General features: G+C 44.3%; 1 long non-coding RNA gene across 1 annotated transcript; it reads right to left on the reverse strand.

The window, feature by feature from the left end:
* Positions 1–1088: 1088 nt before the first annotated feature.
* On the reverse strand, positions 1089–5783 carry LOC147008331 (uncharacterized). Its single transcript, XR_015053531.1, has 3 exons — positions 5281–5783; positions 4653–4801; positions 1089–1943 (listed from the first exon to the last, which is right to left on the reverse strand). It is a non-coding gene; the product is annotated as an uncharacterized LOC147008331 (long non-coding RNA).
* Positions 5784–6237: the final 454 nt, after the last annotated feature.

Genomic DNA, 6237 nt, shown 5'->3' on the forward strand with positions numbered 1-6237 from the left:
TAACCTACATATGATGGAAACTTGTTTTAATGGCCATTAGGGTTGGCGTTTGACGTCATTCTGGCATTCTGTACGATTAATATGTCTGGGTTTGAATATGTGTTGTAACCATTTAAGCAGGAGCTGTCATAGAAGACTGAAGATGAGGTTCACTTGGAAATTGTCAAGACCGGGCGAACTGGAGTCAGTGTCAGAAAATTATAATAAACTGTGTCTTCCTGGAAACTAAAAAAAACGGAGGAAGATTCTTCGGTTATGTTGAGAGATCTGGAGTAAATTTGTCTGTCCAGGATCTCCTGTGCTGGCACATATAATCTGTTTATTCAATAAATGTTTTTAAATTGTACTGACGTGTATCTGTATCAACACGTGCAAAGCACAATCGATTCGCAGTCCATCTCCTTAACCACTCGGCCACCTTGTCTGGACTTTTAGCAAATTACAACGAAGCTGAAGCATTGGCAATCAAGCCATTATTAGTTCACCTGGACTTTAGTCCGGGGAGCTCGTGCGATCTGTCGGTGTCGGTCATTGAGTCAATCCGTAAACACTTGAGTCATTATCGGTTGAACCAAACACATGATTTTGATGAAACTTGGCCACAAGCTTCATATCTGATGCCCAGCGAAGGGGTGTTGACCGAATCAAAATCTGCGCTCATTAAGGGGGTCTATGGGAGCGTTTTTGACCCCCAAATTAGCTATTTGCTCTCTTCTCCGAACTACACACATAATTTAATTGAAACTTGACCACAACCTTCATCATTCGTGATGTACCTAAGTTTGTTCACGGCATCTAAAAATTCAGGGTCGAAGGAGGTCTGCGGGGAGGTTTGGGTGACTTTCTCCTGATCCAGGTGAGCGTCAGGACACGCGGTCTTATGTTTATTCCTCCCACGATGAAGATAGATACCAAAATGAATGAAAGGGCATGAAACCCTGGAACTGAAACTCACTCCCAAAGTTCGTTTTCCTGGAGATGCTAAGGTGCAAGTCGCTCTCATCGCCCTTTTCTCATCCGTATGTTTGTGCAGACGTCATGTTGTACAAGTGAAGGATATATCGTTAAGTTGAACACATTCTTCCAGATTCATAACTTTTATTCCACATTTTGAAATGACAATACCAAGTGATGAACAAAGGACGATTTCAACACAAAAAACTTTAATTACTCAGTTCATAAAACCTTTGTGTGTTGGTAACTCAAGTTACAAATAAGAGATTTACAGATCGACTTGTGGCCCCATTGGATGAAGTTGTGTAACAAATCCCACGTGGAGCACAAAACGGACTCCCCACGTGACCAAAATGACACATCATGTAAAATACAAGATCCAGGTTCTCCAAACAGCTGGTAAAGTTAAATCCGTGCGAGGTCCCCTCCATATAAATCCCATGGTTTTCTCAACCTCTTGGTGGTGCACATGGAGGAAGTCGATCTCTCATTTCTGGGGAGGGTCAGCCCCATGTCTTACGTGTGTTACTACCTGGAGAATCAGGTGTATGACTCCCTTCTATGGAAGAGCCTGATCTCTCTTCAGAATGCGACGCGATTTAATCCTTTCCCCAACCTGATGTTAATGGTCTGGTTGCCCAGGTTGCCGAGCGACAGAAGCGGAGCTTGTCTGTGGCGGACCGCTTGAGGGACCGTGTCTTTGCGGTGGATGGTTGCCAGAATGATCTCCCATTCCTGAGTGATGTCGATCCATCCTTTCGCCCATATCACTCCTCTTCCCAAGATCAATATGGTGTGCTCTGGCAAAACCACTCGCACCACGATCGATGCCCCCTTGATGGTGTGATGTTTGGAGGGGACCACCAGCTCGTTGGTACATGCCAGTTATCTCCAAGATAATAGTGTTGTCCTCTCGCAGCAGCACCACTCGCAGCATGCGACATGCGTGGATTTTGGTGACCTGAGCTTCGACTTCGTGGGCCAGAAAACTGAAACGAAAAAGGAATGCACACGTGACATCACACATATCGGTATGGGGGATGTTTCAGGAGGTGCTGACAATCAGAATTATTACATTTATTGCAAAACAACAACCATTTATTCATGAAAATACCACAAAATGACCACATCCTCGGATACCTATTGACAGTTATCGCAACATGTATCATTGGTGATGATTGGTATTGGTCTCTGTGTAACGTTGTGAAGAACGGGAAGAGATGGGGAGGGGAGGACAGAGAGTTGGGGGTGAGGGTGTGTGGAGTTGGAAGAGGGAGATTGAGACATTGGGAAGGATTGAGGACTTGGGGTTGGAAGGGGGGTTGAGGACTTGGGGTTTGGGGCAGTTGAGGACTTGAAAAAGAAAGAGGGAGGGGATGACTGGGTTGGGGGAGGGAGGGCAGAGAGAGGACAGAGTTGGGATCGAGGGGGTTGAGGCTTTTGGGGAGGGGGTGGGGGAGAGTTCAAGACATTGGGTTGGGAGGGGGTTTGAGGATTTGAAGAAAGGGGGAGGGAGCACTTTTCTCGATGTTGGTTATGAGAGGGAGGTCTTTTGGGTCTTTAATGTTTGCGAGGGGGACGTGAATGGATGATCGCAACAGTCATGTGCATATGATAACAGCAGGTCTGAGTGTCCATTTAGGGGAAGAATGATCACGTGTTTATGGAACTGAAATGCCATTCATGGGTGAAACAAAGAAGCAGAATTGAGAAAGTCTCAATCGATTGGTCCTTGGGTCGATCGGGGAGTCTTCAAAACGTTCCGAAGAAGCAGTGGATTTGAAGGTGAAGTCGGCAAAAGTCTTCCTCTCAGTGATGGGGTCTCACGAAACAACATTAAAAAACAACAAGGGTGGGATTCGAACCCATGTGTGCAAAGAACTATGGATTAGCAGTTCATCACCTTAACCACTTTGATACCTTGCCTACCCTTGTGATTGCTGATCACAGATCAATGAAAATGAAATGTAGTCATGTGGTCATTTCCAGGTAAGTTGGTTCTTGACACCATCAGCGAATTATAATGAAGGTGTTTCAGGTGACAATTGTGGGTGACGTCAGGTCAGCTGTCAAACCAATGGGTGAAGAGCGGACATACATACATACACACGTGATCACATACACTTGCTCCATTATGTACAGATGAGGCAATTATTACCCCATGTCTGTCTGTCTGTCTGTCTACGCACATCTGTTTATGATCGATGAAAAACTTCATTTCGATTGAATGTTTTATTTTGAGCATGAATAGTTTCACGAACCTGTCGTTTAACAGAACTTTCGCTATGGATTTGACCCGATCGCACACGCGCAAAGTTGAGTGAGGTAATTTCTTTTTACTCCGTCTGTCTGTCTGGCACTCAAACAGAATTGAAAATCATTCCAAACGGGAAACTTCCTGTTTTTAAGGATGTTATAAAGAACACACACAATAGGCACGAAGGGCTGATGTAACGTGTTAAAAACCACGCTGCATCAATGGCACTGAACTTCCGAACAAGTTTTTTCTTCCTCCAACTCTTAATATCTTCATTTAATTACCCTCGCCGAAGGAGTGTGTTTTTATGTCGTCATAAGTGCCTTCGTCGTGACGTCATAATTGCAAATGTAGAACGCAACATCTGAACAGTATGAACATTTTTGAGGGTCATCTCGGAATAAAATGTTCTGCAGAAGAAAAAAAAAATATTGATGACCTCATCGGTCACGTGATTCGACACCCATATTGTTTTTTTTCTTTTTTCTATATTGAAACTATATTGAAACTATCCAAAAATCCTCTTCTCCAGAACGGCGAGACAGATCGAGAACTTCACACAAATGTTCCCCAATCCATGGGTGTACAAGTTTGTTCGGGAATAATTGATAGGTCACATGGTTTGGCAGCCATATTGAATTGAAGAAAAAGTATTAAATAATGTTTTCTCTGAAACTGCTTAATCAATCGATGTGAAACTTCACAATTATGATCTAGCGGTGATGGGGAACACATGTTTTAACTTTCAACTTGATAGGATGTATGGTCTGGCAGCCAGAATTTTTTATTTTTTGATTCATGCGTTCTTTTTGATTTTTTGATTTTTTGATTTTTTGATTTGAATGAAGCTCACTTGGCTGTTCCTGGATGGGTTTGAGGGTGGAGGAGGAGCAGCTGAAACCCGAATCCTACTCAGGTTCCTCCTGATGACTTCATCTTTGCTTTTTGTGTGTTCGGGTTCCTTCTGACGACTTTGATGCAGGACTGTTCCGATTTTGTCTTCCATTAAATTAATTTTAATCCCATTCTGAATTCAACTGAATAATAATGTCATGAGTCAGGGTCAGGTGTCCGATCAAAGCGGGAGGTCTTGGTACCCAGTCATCACTGCCAGCAGTTATAAAGTGGAAGTTCGAGTTATGTCTCTTATTAATTAGGGAACACACTAGTACACAAACACCACACAAAACTCTTCTTCCTGTTTCAATTGAATTACATGCATGAACACTGCAGAACACAAATCGCCTTGGTGACACTTTCAAAACCCTTCGGCTTTGCAGACTCCAGTACTTGGACAAAATATTGCAGAATTTCACGTCATGACGACCAATCAAAAATTCCGCTCGCAGACTCCGCTCGTGTTCTTGTTTCTCAAGACTGTGCAGGGTAATGTGTGTTATGAACTCTCGAGTTCCTAAAATGACGAAACACCTGTGAATACCTGTGCAATTCCGACGTGGGGCCTCTGGTCCGCATTCCCCGATGGCGTTGAGGAAGAACCCCGAGAAGTTTCACTCCTCGAATGTTACTCTTGTGCATCCGAGGTGCTGTGTGACTGTGGGTTTCGACCTGAGGGGTTCATCACCTGTGCTGAAGGACCACCGAGATCATTCAATGGGAATATTGGGGAAATGAGAATAAATATCAAGAACAAATGTTTTTACAAATCACACACACACACACACACACACACACACACACACACACACACACACACACACACACACACACACACACACACACACACACACACACACACACACACACACACACATACACATATACATATACACATATACATATACACATATACATATACACATATACATATACACACACACACACACACACACACACACACACACACACACACACACACACACACACATACACATATACATATACACATATACATATACACATATACATATACACATATACATATACACATATACATATACACACACACACACACACACACACACACACACACACACACACACACACACACACACACACACACACACACACACACACACACACACACACACACACACACACACACACACATCTCGTTTTATTTGCCATCCGAATTTGGAAGGAGTGGGGTTCAGGGGAGGGAAGAGAGAGGTGGGTTCTCCGTCGCGGCTTGATCTCAAAATGCGGAGGGCGGGGCTCGGGCGAACGAGCGCGCCGACGGCTCGATCCGTGCAAAAGGGCGTGGTCACGTGGTCACGTGGTCACGTGAGCCCGTCAGACTGGAGGAACGTTGGTGTAAGGAGTGTGGTTAACGACTGTGTCCAGGAGAGACGTGTCCGATGGAACAGACATGCAGACCTCGTACAGCCGGAGCCGAAGACCCGGCAGAGCACCTGGGACATCGCCGTGAAGATCGAGGGCGCTGAGAGTGCTCGTTACGGTCAGACTTGTCCGAAACCGATGTCTCTGTCCCTGTCCGCTTGTTCTTCCTCCCCAGTCAGATTAAACCGATAAACTGATCGATTGAATTGATGTGGAATTGATATAGCGAAGAAACGATGGGTCAAACGTCCCCCTGTATCTAAGATCCATTTTGTATGATGGTGCCACGACATCACAACCGCCATTTTCTGTTCACCCGTTCCCTTCCCGCCATTTTATGTTCACCTCCTGCCTTTCCTCTATTTTATTTGTTTATTTTACATTTCCTCCTCAATACGTCCTTGTTTATCTCCATTTCGACCGTTTCCCCATCGTGTGGTGTTTAAATAGTAAGTGAGTCGAGGTGAAGACCCGTATTCAGTGTTTCATGCTTGGTTGGTCTCATCATCGCATGAACATGACCACATCCTCCACACAACCAAAAGGGTTTCCTTTTGTCCGACTTGCAGGGACAAGCCACGTACAGAACAAAATGTAGAGAAAAGTGTATTCAGTATTATAAAAATCTTGTCTCAACAATGAACTTGTCCAACGGAAAATTCGAAATCTGTTGTGGGCGTGTTTTCACCGACCAATGAACGTGTCCAATGGGATTTTTGAAATCG

This window comes from Eptatretus burgeri, chromosome 20 (assembly GCF_056783735.1).
Source record: "Eptatretus burgeri isolate ZD-2024b chromosome 20, Ebu_testis_v1, whole genome shotgun sequence".
Classification (NCBI taxonomy): domain Eukaryota; kingdom Metazoa; phylum Chordata; class Myxini; order Myxiniformes; family Myxinidae; genus Eptatretus; species Eptatretus burgeri.